Source organism: Chenopodium album, chromosome 12 (genome assembly GCF_948465745.1).
Source record: "Chenopodium album chromosome 12, dcCheAlbu1.1, whole genome shotgun sequence".
Taxonomy (NCBI): Eukaryota; Viridiplantae; Streptophyta; class Magnoliopsida; order Caryophyllales; family Amaranthaceae; genus Chenopodium; species Chenopodium album.
The window spans coordinates 31734586-31752890 of NC_137845.1; the positions used below are offsets into that span (position 1 = coordinate 31734586).

Here is an 18305-nt window from a genome sequence, read left to right on the forward strand (position 1 = left end):
GATGCTCAAGAGAAGGGCAGCTCCTTTATCTTCCTAGCATTTAAACACTTCGAGCTAAAGCATGCTTTCAAGGTTCTCGTGCTCGCGGAGATAACTTGAATTGCATGCTTGGATTCCCGAACTTAGCTCCATCAACTTCCTTGAGCGCGCTCGAGCTTCCTTCTTGATAATTAAACCTCGGGAAACTCAACACACCTACAAAACAAGTCAAAGAAACGAAGAAGCGAGAAAAGATAACCGAGAAATGAATAAAATAGAAAGAAAACCTTCAAAAACACATATTTCTCTAAACTTACACACAAACATGCAAAACAAGCATTATTATGCAAAACCACGAGCATAAAACTGCAAAGAAACCTAGCCTAAGAGTGCCATAAAGGACACTCATCAAATTCCCCCAAGCTAAACCTTTGCTCGCCCTCGAGCAAAACAAAATCAAGGGGGAGTCCCTTCTCTCCACCACCCCCTTGAACAGGTCTTGGAACTCTGACTCGTATGGGTTGCCTAAAGGCTCGAAAGGAAAATGATGACCTTATTTAGGCAAGCAAGAAATGAGAAAGACTACAGAATAGAAGAATATACACTAACTCATTTTCGTAGAGATTAACCCATAACTCTTATGTAAAGAGAGGCAAAGCATAAACAGAGAAAAGAAAAAGTGGTGCTTATACAATGGACTTTTGCACATGGTCAAAACACGAGAGGATATCAAACCTTCTAAAACAACAAAGGTAAGCACGTTCTAAGATATCGAGGGTTGATTGAAACATAGGACATGCTAAGTATAGAGAACTACCAAAACGCAATTCATTTTCATCTAAAAATAATTTTAGCACATTTTCCCAATTGACCTCAGATCTTCTTTTAGCAAGCATCTCTATAGTTCCTCGAAGGAACCGGAAAAACAATAAATTTGAGGTTCTCTCGACATCTTGATTTTGCATCCCCTCTCCTTAGGCTTTAACTCATAATGCCCTCCCTCGGTATATGACTCAACCACTAGATCAAAAGGGCTTTCCCAAAGGTTGTAACATAAAGGCAAAAGGTTGACGGTAGGCTTAATTTTTAGAATTTGGTGGTACACCTAAGTTGTGAAGCAAAGATTGGCCAAATTTCAACACCAAAACAAAGTAGTCACCAAACAAAAACAAACTAATACCCCCAAGCTTATTCAAAGTGATGAGTGGTATTTATACCACCCTTTTACCCTTTTCTTTAAGGGTTTTTCCCTTCACTTGACACTTGTTTGAGCCTTTTCAAGCACTTTGTTTTAGATTTCTTTGCCTTGTTCCTTTTTGTGTTTTCCCCTCCTTTTTACTTTGTTTTTGGCCTTGCTTTGCCGCTTTCCCTCTTTTCTATGCTTATGTTTGTGTATGAGTGTTTGAGCAGGTTTGATGGAGTGCTCGCGTGGTCCTGCTCGAGGCTTAGTCAACCTTTTGAGTGCATTGGAATAGCGGAAGAGAGGAGCATGGATTTGGAGAAGAGTCCGGAGCTATAAAGAGGAGCGCCCGCTCACCATAGAGGAGCGCCCGCTCCATTTTCTCGTCTGATCTCCTGATTTCCAGACTTATGGAGCGCCCGCTCCACCAGAGAGGAGCGCCCGCTCCATTTCCTCTGCTGATCCCCTGTTTCCCAGACTTATGGAGCGTCCGCTCCATCAGAGAGGAGCGCCCGCTCCACACCGGGAGCGCCCGCTCCTGTCTGGGAGAGCGCCCGCTCCAGTAAGGCGGCTGTTTAGATTAATACCCTCTGGAGCGTCCGCTCATCCTCGATGGAGCGGCCGCTCTCGTGGGTATTTCCGTGCATTTTAACTCATCTTTAGAGTAATGTGAGGGGCATATTAAGACCCCTAGTTTTGTAATGAGAACATTATGTACATTTTAGCCCTAATCTAGAGAGAGAAACTTCATTAGTAGAGAGAGAAAGTGTGGATTTCCATTGATGAACTTGGATATTGAAGAAGGAGCTTGCTTGAACCTTTGTAAATCTTCATCTTCAATTAATGAGCAATTTCTTACTCTCTTTCTTTGCTTTTGTATTTAGTTTTATTTGCTTATTTTGATTTTCCTTAATTGCTTATTGATCATGTTGATGCTTATTGATTTGATGATTGATATTGCCTTCAATATGATTTGTGAGTAGTCCCCTAGCCAAGGGTGTGGGGATGGTGTAGTTGTTGATTGATTCATGCTTATGATGTTGGGGTTTTGTTAATGGTGATTAAAGTCTTTGTGTGTTTGATGTTCTTTAATCTTCTTGCAAGTGCACATTGTTAGTTGATTAAAGGTGAATCTTTGCTAACAAGAAACGGAAGTTGACTTAGTTAAGATTCATTACTATCGATAGTTCTTTGATTGCACCTTCTAATATATGGTTCTAGTGTGGAAACATAGAGGCTATGTTAGGAGAATTTGATTGACCCCGGAAGGCGGTTAGATTAAGCTTTAATTCGATATTCTTACATGCTTAGTTTACCACTGCCTTGCCTCCGTGTTATTGCATGATCAATTGGCCATTACATCTACCTACTCCCCTTGGTGCTTAGTTATTTTGGTTTTGATCATTCTTAATCTCTAGTTTAATTTCTTAACTTTTCACACTTCTTGTTCCGAGGTAGCTTAAGTATTGAGTAGTGAATGTGGTGTTTATGCATGTCTCCTTGTGGTTCGACCCCTATACTTGCCTTTTACTTGTATTAGGTTTGTTTAGGTGTATAAATTATATTTGATTGAGGTGTAGTCGTTTGACGACGCGATTATTACCTTGTCAAATTTGGCGCCGTTGCCGGGGAGCTGGCTTCCATTAATTTTTCACTACTTCATTTGAGACTATCTCATTCCTTGTCTTTTAGTATTTGTTACTTCTTGTTACTTGTCAGTGCTTACGTTCTCCTTAGCTTTGTTGTATGAACAGAGGACGAACTCGCTCAAGGTCTTTGGTTCCCATTGATCCGGAGTTAGAAAGATCTTTGTCCTTACTTCGAAGAGAAGCGAGAGCGAGGAGTAGAAATTCTTACACCCCAACGAAAGAAGGAGTAAGAGAATTGGAAGATACTCCACCATCTTCACCCTCAAGTGAAGACTTAGATAGCCCTAATTCGCTATCAAGTCCCGATATCAACCCCTTTTCAAACTTTAAGTCCGGAGGTGAAGACGGTCCTAAAATGGGAGAGAATACACCTTTGAGTCGTCTTGGGGCTCCCGAAGCCTTTAGAGCCCAAAGTGGGATCCTAACTCCTACCACTCAAGCCAACAACTTCGAAATCAAGCCCAATTTGATTGCTTTGATAGAGAGGAAACAATTCTCAGGTGGAAAATTTGAGAGCCCTCATGAGCATTTAAAAGAATTTGAGAAATATTGTGACACAATCAAAGCCAACGGGGTGACTCAAGAGTACATCCGTCTCAAGATGTTTCCATTTTCTTTAATTGGGAGAGGTCTAGAATGGCTAGAGAAGGAGGTGCCCCCTAACTCTCTCACAACTTGGGACCAAGTGACAATGGCTTTCTTGAGGAAATTTTATAACCATAGGAAGACCGCCGAGGCTCGATCGTTGATCCAAGGCTTTCGCCAAAAGAGTGGTGAGACTCTAAGTGCGGCATGGGACCGGTACAAGGAGCTTCAACGTCAATGCCCACATCATGGGATACCCAAGTATCAACACATCCACACTTTCTATGGAGGTCTCTCACCTCAAGGGAGAACAAGCCTAGATGCCGCCGCCGGCGGTCCAATCATGAACAAGGGAGAGGATGAAGTGGAATGCATCATAGAGGAGGCCGCAAAGCACTATGATGATTGGTACGAAGGAGAAAGGGAGGCCACTTCTAGCAAAGGTGTCTATGCATTAGAGCAAGCCAACGCAATCAACAACCTTTCTTCCCAAATCTCCAAGATGGCCAAGCAAATGGATGAAATGATGAAAGAAAGGTCCAATCCTCATGGTAATACCTCCCCTTCAACCAAGGGAGGCAATGGTATGGCCACTTCTTTCCCCTCTTCTTATAATAAAATGCCTCAAGGATGCATGTTTTGCTCAAAATGTGAAACCTATGATCATGATACCTCCCATTGTGTGTATGCTTGCGAAGTTCAACCCCCTCCCTATGAATATGATGATAATGTAGAAGATGTCAATGCTATGAATTTTGTTCCTAGAATGGAAAATGTAGGGAACTTGAGGCCAAACCCCAATCAAATGGGGAATTGGAATCAAGGTGGAAACCGTGGTTGGAACCAAAGTGGTGGTGGTTATGATAACCAATACCATGGTGGGGGAGGCCCTTCCAATTTCAATGGAAGAGGCTACTCTAACCAAAGAGGGTATGGCTACCAAAACCAACAACCCAACTCCCGATACCAAGACCATCAAAATCAAAATTTTGGTGATCAAGGTAACATGGGAAATAATCGACAAAGCAATGTTCCCAACCAAGGAACCGGAGGCAATAGGGGCCAAAATGTTTCTAACTATGCCCAAACCAATAGGCCTCCGGGTTTCCATCAATCCCAACTTCCTCCACCTCAACAACCTCTTCAAATTGAGGCCCCTCCTAATGATCCCGTGATGGCTAAGCTAGATGCCATCATGAAGATGCATGAGGAGGAAAAGAAGAGGAATGAGGAGGAAAAGAAGAGGAATGAGGAGGATAAAAAGCGAACCAATGCTCATATGAAAATGCTTGAAACCCAAATTGCCCAACTTGCTTCCAATTCTTCTTCTTCTTCTTCCTCTATCCCTAGTCAAGGAGTCAACCCAAAACCTTTGTATGCCATGACAACAAGGAGTGGAAAGGTAGTAGGGAGTGACCCCTTAGTTGAGGAAGAACCTCGAAATGAAGTAGAGTTGGAGAGGGGGAGTGAGAGAACCAAGGAACCTTCTAATGTTGAGAGGGAGAGGGATGTTGAGGTGCAAAAGGAAAAAGAGACCACCCCCTTGCCCCTAAATCTCCAACCTAGAGAGGAGAGGCTACCTTTTCCCCAAAGATTTGTGAGACCTAAGCTTGATGCTCAATTTGGGAAGTTTTTGGATGTGATCAAGAACTTGCATGTTTCCCTCCCTTTTATAGATGCTATGAAACAAATGCCCCATTACTCTAAGTTTTTGAAAGATCTTTTGAGTGGGAGAAGGGAGTGTGAAACGGTGAGCTTGACCGCCAATTGTAGTGCAATCCTTTCCAACAAACTTCCCACTAAGTTGAAGGATCCGGGTAGTTTTTCCATTCCTTGTTCTATCAATGGGATTGAGTTTGACAAAGCTTTATGTGATTTAGGAGCGAGTGTGAGCCTCATGCCCTACTCCGTCTACCAAAAGTTCAATGTAGGAACCCTTTCCCCCACCAACACCACTCTCCAACTAGCGGATCGGTCTATTAAATTTCCCATGAGGAAAGTGGAGGACATCCCCCTTAGGGTAGGGAAGTTTACATTCCCCGTGGATTTTTACGTGCTAGAAATGGATGAGGATGAAAGGATTCCTATTATCTTGGGTAGGCCGTTCTTAGCCACCTCTAGGGCCATTATTGATGTGAAGGAAGGCAAAATATCTTTGAAAATTGACAATGACTCAATTGAGTTTGATTTAAATAGTGTCATGCAACAACCTTCCTCAAGTAGTGAATGCTTTAGAGTAGATGTTCTAGATTCCATGCTTAGTGAATTCTCTCGTTCCCATTTGTATGCTTCTAACGATCCCCTAGAGAATGTATTGTTGAATGATTCTAAGCTAGGTGTTCGCAAGGACGACATTCAATTCTATGAGGATTTGCTAGAGGAAAGCAAGAGCAAGTGCATGGATGAGAGCATGGAGGAGGAGGCTTTTCACACCCATGACCTCTTTCAAGTTGAGGAAAGAGAAGAGAACACCAATGGTAAGGGAGCACCGAAGGTAGACTTGAAACCTCTACCTTTGGGCTTGAGGTATGTATTTCTTGGTTCTAATGAGTCTTTCCCCGTGATTGTTAATTCCAACCTAACGGAGGAGCAAACCTCCCTCTTGATCAATGTCTTGAAAAAACACAAGAAAGCTTTAGGCTATACCATTGATGACATCAAAGGTATAAGTCCTTCTTTATGAATGCACAAAATTGATCTAGAGGGAGATGCCAAACCCGTTAGGCAAAGGCAAAGGAAGCTTAACCCTTCCATGCAAGAGGTTGTGCGGAAGGAAGTGGCTAAGCTTCTTGATGCGGGAATTATATACCCAATTGCTCATAGTGATTGGGTATCTCCCGTGCAAGTTGTGCCTAAGAAAGGGGGAATGACGGTGGTGAAAAATGATCATGATCAACTAGTCCCCACTAGGCTTGTAACCGGTTGGCGCATGTGCATTGACTATCGCCAACTCAACACAAGTACATGCAAAGATCATTTTCCATTACCGTTCATTGATCAAATGTTGGAGAGGCTTACAAAGCATTCCTTCTATTGTTTTCTTGATGGCTATTCGGGATTCTTCCAAATCCCGATTGACCCCAAGGATCAAGAGAAGACGACTTTCACTTGTCCCTACGGTACTTATGCGTATCGTAGGATGCCTTTTGGGCTTTGTAATGCTCCCGCAACATTCCAACGTTGTATGATGTCCATTTTTAGTGATATGATTGAGGATGAGATAGAGGTCTTTATGGATGACTTCTCCGTTGGAGGGGCCACCTATGAAGATTGTCTATCTAATTTATCTCGTTGCTTAGAAAGATGTGAGAGGGCTAACCTCGTGCTAAATTGGGAAAAGTGCCATTTTATGGTAGAAAGTGGGATTGTTCTTGGGCACAAAATTTCCCATGCCGGCATTGAGGTTGATAGAGCCAAGGTAGAGGTCATTGAGAAACTTCCTCCCCCCACCAACGTGAGGGAAGTGAGGTCTTTCCTTGGCCATGCCGGGTTCTATCGGCGTTTCATAAAAGACTTTTCTTTGATTGCAAAGCCTCTCACATCCCTATTGCAACAAGATAAAGAGTTTATATTTGATGATGCTTGTCATGAGTCTTTTTGTAGGTTGAAAGAGGCCCTTTGCACCGCCCCTATTGTCCAAGGCCCGGATTGGTCTCTTCCATTTGAGCTCATGTGCGATGCAAGCGACGAGGCTATTGGTTCGGTTCTTGGGCAACAAAAGGATGGGAAGCTTCATGTCATACATTATTTGTCCAAAACTCTCAACGACGCTCAACGAAACTACACAACCACCGAGAAGGAATTCTTAACGGTTATTCACTCATTTGAGAAGTTTAGAACCTACCTCATTGGTTCTAGGACAATTGTGTACACCGACCATTTGGCTCTCAAATATTTGATAGGGAAGAAGGAAGCTAAACCAAGGTTGTTGAGATGGGTTTTAGTTCTCCAAGACTTTGACTATGAAATGAGAGATAAAAAGGGTGCCGAGAACGTGGTGGCGGATCACCTTTCAAGGTTAGGCGGTGCAAGGTTCAAGGATGATGGTTTGCCAATTGAGGATGCTTTAAGGGATGATGTGCTATACGTTCTTGAGGTGAAGTCGGCTCCATGGTATGCGGATATTGTGAATTACTTGGCTTGTGGTGCCATACCTCCGGATTTCACTTCACAACAACGTCGAAAACTCAAGCACGAGGCAAAGAGATATATTTGGGATGAACCGATTTTGTTGAAGAGAGGGGTTGATGGGTTATGGAGGAGATGCGTTCCCGATGATGAGTTTCAAAGTGTTCTCCACATGTGCCACTCCTCTCCTTGTGGTGGGCATATGAGTGCTCAGAAAACCGCCTCAAAAGTTCTCCAATCAATGCTCTTTTGGCCTTCCTTATTCAAGGACTCATGGATATTTGTCAAGACCTGCGATAGATGTCAAAGGGTGGGGAATATTTCGAGAAGGGATGAAATGCCACAAAACCCCATCCTTGAGCTTGAAGTTTTCGATGTGTGGGCGATAGATTTCATGGGGCCTTTTATCTCCTCAAATGGGAACAAATATATTTTGGTAGCTGTTGACTACGTGTCCAAATGGGCGGAGGCCGTAGCTTCTCCAACAAATGACTCAAAAGTGGTGGTCAACCTCTTCAAGAAAGTGATTTTCCCAAGATTCGGTGTTCCGAGGGCAATCATTAGTGATGGGGGGTCACATTTCAAACACCACACCTTCGTGCGACTACTTGAGAAATATGGGGTATCTCACAAGCGGGGGCTTGCTTATCACCCCCAAACAAGTGGTCAAGCGGAGGTCACAAATAGAGAGCTCAAAGTGATCTTGGAGAAAACAGTTGCCAGAACGAGGAAGGATTGGTCCTCTAAGCTCATTGATTCTCTATGGGCTTATAGGACCGCTTTCAAGACGCCAATTGGGACTACCCCCTACAAACTTGTATATGGGAAGAATTGCCATTTGCCCGTGGAGATGGAGCATCGTGCTCATTGGGCGATCAAGCAAATCAACCTTGATCTCCATAGTGCGGGGGAGCAAAGGCTTTTAGAGTTACATGAGCTAGAGGAATTGAGGTTGAGTGCTTATGAGAATGCAAGCATGTATAAGGCAAGATCAAAAGCGTGGCACGACGCTCAAATCATTAAGAAAGATTTTGTCAAAGGGCAAAAGGTGCTCCTCTTCAACTCAAGGTTGAAACTCTTCCCGGGCAAGCTCCGATCAAGATGGAGTGGGCCATACATTGTTACGGAGGTGTTTCCATATGGTGCTTATGAAATTTCCCAAGAGGGCCACTCCCCTTTTAAAGTCAACGGCCACCGCCTCAAGCCTTATTTTGAAGGATCCCCAAGTGATGAACCGGTTTCAGTTACTCTAAGTGACGTGCATCGTCAATACAACCCTCCTTGATCAACCCGAGGAACGTCGAGCTAACGACGTTAACCAAAAGCGCTTCCGGGAGGCAACCCGAGTTTCTCGTTATTTTCTTTAGTCTTTTGATTTGTGGATTTGGATTAATTTGGATATTTGGTTACTTGGATTGTTGTTGTTTGATGTTGTAGGGTAGGAATGGAGTAGAATATGAGGCTAAGTGAAGGAAAGGAGTTCAAATTCCAAGGAATTAGAGGGCAAAACCAGTTGAATGGTGCGCCCGCTCCACCCAAGTGGAGCGTCCGCACCATTCCAGCAGCTCAGGTAAGTTTCAGACTAATGGAGCGTCCGCTCCACTAGAGGGGAGCGCCCGCTCCATATATGTGGAGCGCCCGCTCCATATATGTGGAGCGCCCGCTCCACATTGTGGAGCGTCCGCACCATAACCCCCAAAAAAAAATCAGAGCCTTTTCTCAGAAAAATGGAGCGTCCGCTCCACCCTTATGGAGCGCCTGCTCCTATCAGTAGGGAGCGTCCGCTCCCCCTCGTGGAGCGCCCGCTCCTTACGATTTTCCGAAAAAAAAACGAGCTTAAAGCTCGTTTTTCCCCCTTTCCTCTTCATTTTTCCCTCATTTCATACTCTCACTCAAACCCTAAGAAATCCACTTCCCTCATTCCTCACAATTTCTCACTTTAAATCACCCTCACACAATCAAAATCACAAATTTCACTCCAAATTTCACCTCAAAATCAACTCTTCATCTTTTAGTGTCGAGATCGGCGAATTTCATCCAATTTGGGTCTTTGTTCTTTGAGTTTGTTTGAAGCAATTTGGTATGAATTTCTTACTCTACTTCACTTAATTGTTGATTTTGTAAGTATAATTAGCCATCTTGTTTTTTTTAATTTGTGTATTGGAGACTCGAATTTGTTTAAATTTCATGACTACTTGTTCATTCATGTACTACTAGTTTATGGTGTTTGAATAGGTTGAAATTGAGTAGTATGTGTTTGAAATTGTCATGTTTGGGCTTTAACGTTGTTTGGATGAAGTTTGTAGTTGGTTTTGTTTGCAAATTTTCATACTTGTATCATGGGATAAATTTCGCTCATGCTAGCATAATTCTTGTTCTTGATGTTTAATTCAAGCTACACTACAACTATTCATGCTAGTATTGTTTGATTTGATATGATATTGGTATTTGTATGATTTTTGCCAAGATGAATTGTTCTATTGAGCATTGTGTTATTTGGATGACTACTCCTATTTCAACATGCTAAATCAAGCATTTAGATAGTGTTAATGCTTCCATCACCTTGTTTTGAATGTACAAATGTTTTGAAGTGATGATTGAACCCCTCTCACATGTCCTAATTTTTCCTAGTCTTTGTTCGTTGAGTGGTTTCCATTTCACTATTTAATGCCTTTTTTTTGGCTAGTTGTCTTGATTGTGGATGATTTATGTTCATGAGATGAGTATTTGAAGTTGGATTCTTTGTTGTTTGTAGGTACCTATCCTTTGTACTCCTTCTTGTTGCAAGCTCTTAGCATAAGTCATGTCTCGCCGATTAAGAGATATGTTGCCCGGGTCTTCCTCCCGCAAATCACAAAAGGGTTCATCCTCTCAAGCCGCATCTAGCTCCGCGGCGGTGCCCAGTACACCTCCTCAACCCTATAAGGTGAAGTTTGCTTCACCTTATCAAGAAAAGTGCTATAACGAGCTTTCCAAGCGGGCCGTTCGATCCACCCGTTTCTATGACAAGGAATGTTGTCAGGCTTTGGGCATCGATGCCGATGTCCGGGATATGGCCGAGTCCTTCGGGTGGCAAACCTTCCTCAACATCAAGGTTCCATCAAAATTCACCCACAACCCGGAGGCCGAGCCCAAGGCACCATTCACTTACCGGGAGCTCACCCTCGAATTCCTCTCTTCATTCAACCTTCAATCCATCGAGAGGCGAGGGGTGAAAGAACTTGAGCTTAACTTCCGTATGTTCAACAACCCGCGGAAGGTTCCAATGAGTGAGCTCAACCGGATGTTCGGGTGGGATCCCGAGGCCCCAGTGCATAGAGCCTATGACAACGAGAGGATGTGGCAAGGCTACGACGAGCAAGAGTGGTGGGGCACCATCACCCAAGGCAACACCAAATTCAAATCAAGATCGGCAAAGGCGTCGGAAATCATCCATCCCCGCCCTCCGGTACTTTCACAGGCTAATGGTGTATGCCTTATTTTCTCGCCAAGAGCTCGGGAAAATCAACCAAGAAGAGCTCGTTCTACTGTGGTTGGCCACCGACGGGTACATCAACTACGACCATGGGATGAATTTCGGGGGCCTCCTCACTGACCGCTTCCATGAGACGCAACTTGGTGTCTCCCTCACTGGTGATATTCAGTTGGGGGGATGATTACATGGATAGCCTACAAGTTAGGCTATGGAGCGGAGCTAGCCAAGCTTACCCCAGTCGATGAGCAGCCCTACTTGAACCTAGGGGCCCTCAAGACGGCCGGGATGATCCGCGAGGTGCCTACTCGCGTTGGGGGAGATGAGCGGGTTTGGATGGTCCGCGATTCTTCTTGGTGCCTCCTCCCGAACGACTACATCACCAACCCGCCGGAAGATGAAAATCAATGGCGCGTTCCTCGAGATAACCTTGAGGAGGGTAGCTTGTCGTTGAGGGAGAGAGCTCCCCGGGCCCCAAGGCAAAGGCGGCAACAAGACCAACAACAATTTCAAGAACAACAATTTCAACAACAACAATTTCAAGAACAACAATTTCAGCAACAACAACAAGGTTTTCAACATTTCGAGCATCAATCCTTCCACTATGGGGAAGGGTCTCAACAAGTGAACGTCCCCCCCTTTAGCGGGGGAGGTATGGCTTCTTCTTCCTCTTCCTCATTTAACATCGAGTCAGCTTTTCAGAATTTGTCTATGCAAGTAAACCGGTTGACGGAAGTCGCCGATGGGAACTCGGTTTACAACGCCAACATTTATGATTGGCATGTAAACCAAGGACATTTTGACCCACCGGTGAACTACCCGTATTTTCCGCCCCAACAGGGGCCGGTTCCTTCATACGAGGAACCGCATTCTGACGGCACTCCCCGTCAACCGGTTTGGCCCTATTGGTCCGGGCCGTCATCTCAAGGGACCCCCCGAGTGAACTACCCCACCTCTGAGGGGTATGATTACAAAGCACCGGGGGGGGGGGGGTGTGATTACCGTGGGGACCCCAACTACCCCATGTACACATCCGAGCCCCTTGTGATGCCCCATCCCTATGACCCTCTTCCGGACTACCAACAAGAGTTGTACCGGAACCGTGGTTTTCCACCGGGTTATACCGGTGGTTGGGACCCCCATGGCCCTCCTATCGACGTCGACTACGAGTGGCGTCCATATGGAGAGGGCTCTAGTTCTCACATGGAGGACTAGGGCCCTCGGGCCAAGTTTAGCCCTTCCTCCCACCTATTTCCCAATTTTGATCAAACCGAGGACGGTTTTCGTTCAAGTGTGGGGGGGGTGCCTATTCATTGTTTCATTTAAGGGCTTTGTTCTATGGGGCATATTCATGGCCAATAGGTGTCTCTTGCATATGTTTTTTTTTTCTTTTTTTTTTCTCGGTGTTGGTTGATGCTCACCTTCTATGTTCTCTGATTTGATGATAGCCTTGTGTTGTTTTGCTCCCATTTTCAAAAATCCAAATTTCCCCTTTAATCCAAACTCTTTTCTTCTTTTCTTTGTCCTTTTTCTTTAGTAGTTTTTGCTTTTATTTATTTTATTTATTTTATTTTTATTTTGCTTTCTTTTCTTCTTATTTTCCTTTTTCTCTTGCTACTAACCGAATATTTGCCGAGTTGTGTTGGATTTTGACATTTTGTAGGGCTTATTGGCGCGTCCCTCAAATTTTTCCAAGCAATGGAGCTTCATTGATAGTGGACTTGCGTTTTCTAAGCATATTTGGGTGACAAATTTCCCTTCTCAACTCTTTAAATATTTGAATGGTTGCATAGTTTAGTTTAGATTAGGAAGAAGTTGAATGGTTCGAGGTTGTTTGATTTGGTTCTAAGGAACCTGGGATCGTTGATGTTGTATTCAACGATCATTGTATGTCGATTGGGATTTATGTGATTTACATGCCTCTCTTTTGAACCGTTTTGATTTCTTCCTTTTTCCTTTGTGGGTTGCTTTTCTTCTTTCTTTTTGTGACATTCATAATCATGACAAGAGAAAATTTTTGAAAATTGAGAATTTGCTCCTTCATTTGGAAATGTGGACCTATATGCCTTTGTTATGACATATTTTTGAATGCTTACCTTCCTAGTTGAAGAGGGTCTTCACGGTCTGAGAGTGCTTAGGGTTGAACTAGACACATTTTAAGCTAAGGTAGCCCGGTTTAGAACTCTTGAGGACGTTTGAACCCCTAGTTCACGGGAAAGTGGTAAGATGGTGTTGCTCTCCGTAGTGAATAGGATTCTTTTGGTTGGTAATTGCTTAAATTCATATCCCATGTGAGCGTTTATTGTTCAAGCCTTCATCACTTTTGTCGAGCGGCATTTTGGATCCTTAACTATGTGTGTCTCAATCCTTGTGTTGGTATCTAGCTCCCAAGACCGTGATCATATAACTCTAGAGGAGGAAGAGGGCATCTCTTCTCATTTTTCTTTGTTTTCCTTGTGTTTTGTTACAAATTTGGTTTTTATTTTGCATGTACCTTCTTGCTAGCCATGTTGAGCCTTTTTCCCCTTTCTTGGTTAAACCACATTACAAACCTAGCGGCCTATGTCTTACCAACCCTTGTAGTTAGTGAAGCATCGGCTTGTGAGGTTCGGGTTTGAGAGTCTTTATTTTAAACAAGAAAGTTGTGCAATTTGGTTCGAATGAGGTCTTGAAAGTCTATTCGTGAAAAAAAAAAAAAAAATGTATGCAAAAGGTTCGGCAAGGAAGTTGTAATCTATGAAAACCAAGCATCTCCAAAAAAAAAAAAAAAAAAAAAAAAAAAAAAAAAATAATAAGAATTTGAAAAAATTTTGAGTGAAATGAAAATCTTGAAAAAAAGGAGAGTAGTATTGTCGTGTAATTTGTATTGAAGGTTGTGATTTGAAACTTAGGTTGGATTCTTATGTTGTTATTGAGAGATGGCCACTCTTATGCTTCACTTAGGAGTCTCCACCAAAGTTTTCAAATTAATTCCCTACCTTAACCTTTAGCCATGACATTGCAACCCTAACTAAGACCTTTGGACTCTAGAGGGGCGTGGTCAAGGAAACGGTGGAGGGAGATGGATTTCAACCCTATGGAGAGAGTACGCATAGTTGAGATGTCGGGATAACCTCATTATTCCACATAGAATTATTTTTTCCGGTTCCCTCGCGGAATCATGAGGAGCCAATTAGGGGATGAATTGAAGCTAGCGGAGAGAACGTGGACCGTCTTGGATGGGGCTAGGGTGGAGGATGAAATCATTAGTTCTCTATGCTTAGCTTAGGTTTGTCTTTTTCAACCTTGAGCATCTTAAAGCGTGTTTTCCCTCTTGAATTGAGAAAGGTAGGTATTCTTTGATCAATGTCATTATATTTGAGCCCGAATTGAGCATTTCTCACCGTGGTATTTGATCGATTGTCGTAAGCCTTGTCATGTTATGTTTGTTGTGTTTGCTCGTTGTTTTGATTCATCTTGCTTGAGGACAAGCAAGAGGCAAGTGTGGGGGATTTTGATGAGTGGTATTTATACCACCCTTTTACCCTTTTCTTTAAGGGTTTTTCCCTTCACTTGACACTTGTTTGAGCCTTTTCAAGCACTTTGTTTTAGATTTCTTTGCCTTGTTCCTTTTTGTGTTTTCCCCTCCTTTTTACTTTGTTTTTGGCCTTGCTTTGCCGCTTTCCCTCTTTTCTATGCTTATGTTTGTGTATGAGTGTTTGAGCAGGTTTGATGGAGTGCTCGCGTGGTCCTGCTCGAGGCTTAGTCAACCTTTTGAGTGCATTGGAATAGCGGAAGAGAGGAGCATGGATTTGGAGAAGAGTCCGGAGCTATAAAGAGGAGCGCCCGCTCACCATAGAGGAGCGCCCGCTCCATTTTCTCGTCTGATCTCCTGATTTCCAGACTTATGGAGCGCCCGCTCCACCAGAGAGGAGCGCCCGCTCCATTTCCTCTGCTGATCCCCTGTTTCCCAGACTTATGGAGCGTCCGCTCCATCAGAGAGGAGCGCCCGCTCCACACCGGGAGCGCCCGCTCCTGTCTGGGAGAGCGCCCGCTCCAGTAAGGCGGCTGTTTAGATTAATACCCTCTGGAGCGTCCGCTCATCCTCGATGGAGCGGCCGCTCTCGTGGGTATTTCCGTGCATTTTAACTCATCTTTAGAGTAATGTGAGGGGCATATTAAGACCCCTAGTTTTGTAATGAGAACATTATGTACATTTTAGCCCTAATCTAGAGAGAGAAACTTCATTAGTAGAGAGAGAAAGTGTGGATTTCCATTGATGAACTTGGATATTGAAGAAGGAGCTTGCTTGAACCTTTGTAAATCTTCATCTTCAATTAATGAGCAATTTCTTACTCTCTTTCTTTGCTTTTGTATTTAGTTTTATTTGCTTATTTTGATTTTCCTTAATTGCTTATTGATCATGTTGATGCTTATTGATTTGATGATTGATATTGCCTTCAATATGATTTGTGAGTAGTCCCCTAGCCAAGGGTGTGGGGATGGTGTAGTTGTTGATTGATTCATGCTTATGATGTTGGGGTTTTGTTAATGGTGATTAAAGTCTTTGTGTGTTTGATGTTCTTTAATCTTCTTGCAAGTGCACATTGTTAGTTGATTAAAGGTGAATCTTTGCTAACAAGAAACGGAAGTTGACTTAGTTAAGATTCATTACTATCGATAGTTCTTTGATTGCACCTTCTAATATATGGTTCTAGTGTGGAAACATAGAGGCTATGTTAGGAGAATTTGATTGACCCCGGAAGGCGGTTAGATTAAGCTTTAATTCGATATTCTTACATGCTTAGTTTACCACTGCCTTGCCTCCGTGTTATTGCATGATCAATTGGCCATTACATCTACCTACTCCCCTTGGTGCTTAGTTATTTTGGTTTTGATCATTCTTAATCTCTAGTTTAATTTCTTAACTTTTCACACTTCTTGTTCCGAGGTAGCTTAAGTATTGAGTAGTGAATGTGGTGTTTATGCATGTCTCCTTGTGGTTCGACCCCTATACTTGCCTTTTACTTGTATTAGGTTTGTTTAGGTGTATAAATTATATTTGATTGAGGTGTAGTCGTTTGACGACGCGATTATTACCTTGTCAAATTTGGCGCCGTTGCCGGGGAGCTGGCTTCCATTAATTTTTCACTACTTCATTTGAGACTATCTCATTCCTTGTCTTTTAGTATTTGTTACTTCTTGTTACTTGTCAGTGCTTACGTTCTCCTTAGCTTTGTTGTATGAACAGAGGACGAACTCGCTCAAGGTCTTTGGTTCCCATTGATCCGGAGTTAGAAAGATCTTTGTCCTTACTTCGAAGAGAAGCGAGAGCGAGGAGTAGAAATTCTTACACCCCAACGAAAGAAGGAGTAAGAGAATTGGAAGATACTCCACCATCTTCACCCTCAAGTGAAGACTTAGATAGCCCTAATTCTCTATCAAGTCCCGATATCAACCCCTTTTCAAACTTTAAGTCCGGAGGTGAAGACGGTCCTAAAATGGGAGAGAATACACCTTTGAGTCGTCTTGGGGCTCCCGAAGCCTTTAGAGCCCAAAGTGGGATCCTAACTCCTACCACTCAAGCCAACAACTTCGAAATCAAGCCCAATTTGATTGCTTTGATAGAGAGGAAACAATTCTCAGGTGGAAAATTTGAGAGCCCTCATGAGCATTTAAAAGAATTTGAGAAATATTGTGACACAATCAAAGCCAACGGGGTGACTCAAGAGTACATCCGTCTCAAGATGTTTCCATTTTCTTTAATTGGGAGAGGTCTAGAATGGCTAGAGAAGGAGGTGCCCCCTAACTCTCTCACAACTTGGGACCAAGTGACAATGGCTTTCTTGAGGAAATTTTATAACCATAGGAAGACCGCCGAGGCTCGATCGTTGATCCAAGGCTTTCGCCAAAAGAGTGGTGAGACTCTAAGTGCGGCATGGGACCGGTACAAGGAGCTTCAACGTCAATGCCCACATCATGGGATACCCAAGTATCAACACATCCACACTTTCTATGGAGGTCTCTCACCTCAAGGGAGAACAAGCCTAGATGCCGCCGCCGGCGGTCCAATCATGAACAAGGGAGAGGATGAAGTGGAATGCATCATAGAGGAGGCCGCAAAGCACTATGATGATTGGTACGAAGGAGAAAGGGAGGCCACTTCTAGCAAAGGTGTCTATGCATTAGAGCAAGCCAACGCAATCAACAACCTTTCTTCCCAAATCTCCAAGATGGCCAAGCAAATGGATGAAATGATGAAAGAAAGGTCCAATCCTCATGGTAATACCTCCCCTTCAACCAAGGGAGGCAATGGTATGGCCACTTCTTTCCCCTCTTCTTATAATAAAATGCCTCAAGGATGCATGTTTTGCTCAAAATGTGAAACCTATGATCATGATACCTCCCATTGTGTGTATGCTTGCGAAGTTCAACCCCCTCCCTATGAATATGATGATAATGTAGAAGATGTCAATGCTATGAATTTTGTTCCTAGAATGGAAAATGTAGGGAACTTGAGGCCAAACCCCAATCAAATGGGGAATTGGAATCAAGGTGGAAACCGTGGTTGGAACCAAAGTGGTGGTGGTTATGATAACCAATACCATGGTGGGGGAGGCCCTTCCAATTTCAATGGAAGAGGCTACTCTAACCAAAGAGGGTATGGCTACCAAAACCAACAACCCAACTCCCGATACCAAGACCATCAAAATCAAAATTTTGGTGATCAAGGTAACATGGGAAATAATCGACAAAGCAATGTTCCCAACCAAGGAACCGGAGGCAATAGGGGCCAAAATGTTTCTAACTATGCCCAAACCAATAGGCCTCCGGGTTTCCATCAATCCCAACTTCCTCCACCTCAACAACCTCTTCAAATTGAGGCCCCTCCTAATGATCCCGTGATGGCTAAGCTAGATGCCATCATGAAGATGCATGAGGAGGAAAAGAAGAGGAATGAGGAGGAAAAGAAGAGGAATGAGGAGGATAAAAAGCGAACCAATGCTCATATGAAAATGCTTGAAACCCAAATTGCCCAACTTGCTTCCAATTCTTCTTCTTCTTCTTCCTCTATCCCTAGTCAAGGAGTCAACCCAAAACCTTTGTATGCCATGACAACAAGGAGTGGAAAGGTAGTAGGGAGTGACCCCTTAGTTGAGGAAGAACCTCGAAATGAAGTAGAGTTGGAGAGGGGGAGTGAGAGAACCAAGGAACCTTCTAATGTTGAGAGGGAGAGGGATGTTGAGGTGCAAAAGGAAAAAGAGACCACCCCCTTGCCCCTAAATCTCCAACCTAGAGAGGAGAGGCTACCTTTTCCCCAAAGATTTGTGAG

The 18305-nt window shown here is 43.5% G+C and overlaps 2 non-coding genes across 2 annotated transcripts; both read right to left on the reverse strand.

The window, feature by feature from the left end:
* Nucleotides 1-3542: 3542 nt before the first annotated feature.
* Nucleotides 3543-3648, reverse strand: LOC145573493 (small nucleolar RNA R71). Its single transcript, XR_014097500.1, has one exon. It is a non-coding gene; the product is annotated as a small nucleolar RNA R71 (small nucleolar RNA).
* Nucleotides 3649-16852: 13204 nt separating this feature from the next.
* LOC145573494 (small nucleolar RNA R71) lies at nucleotides 16853-16958 on the reverse strand. The gene has a single exon (XR_014097501.1). It is a non-coding gene; the product is annotated as a small nucleolar RNA R71 (small nucleolar RNA).
* Between the last annotated feature and the right edge of the window lie 1347 nt (nucleotides 16959-18305).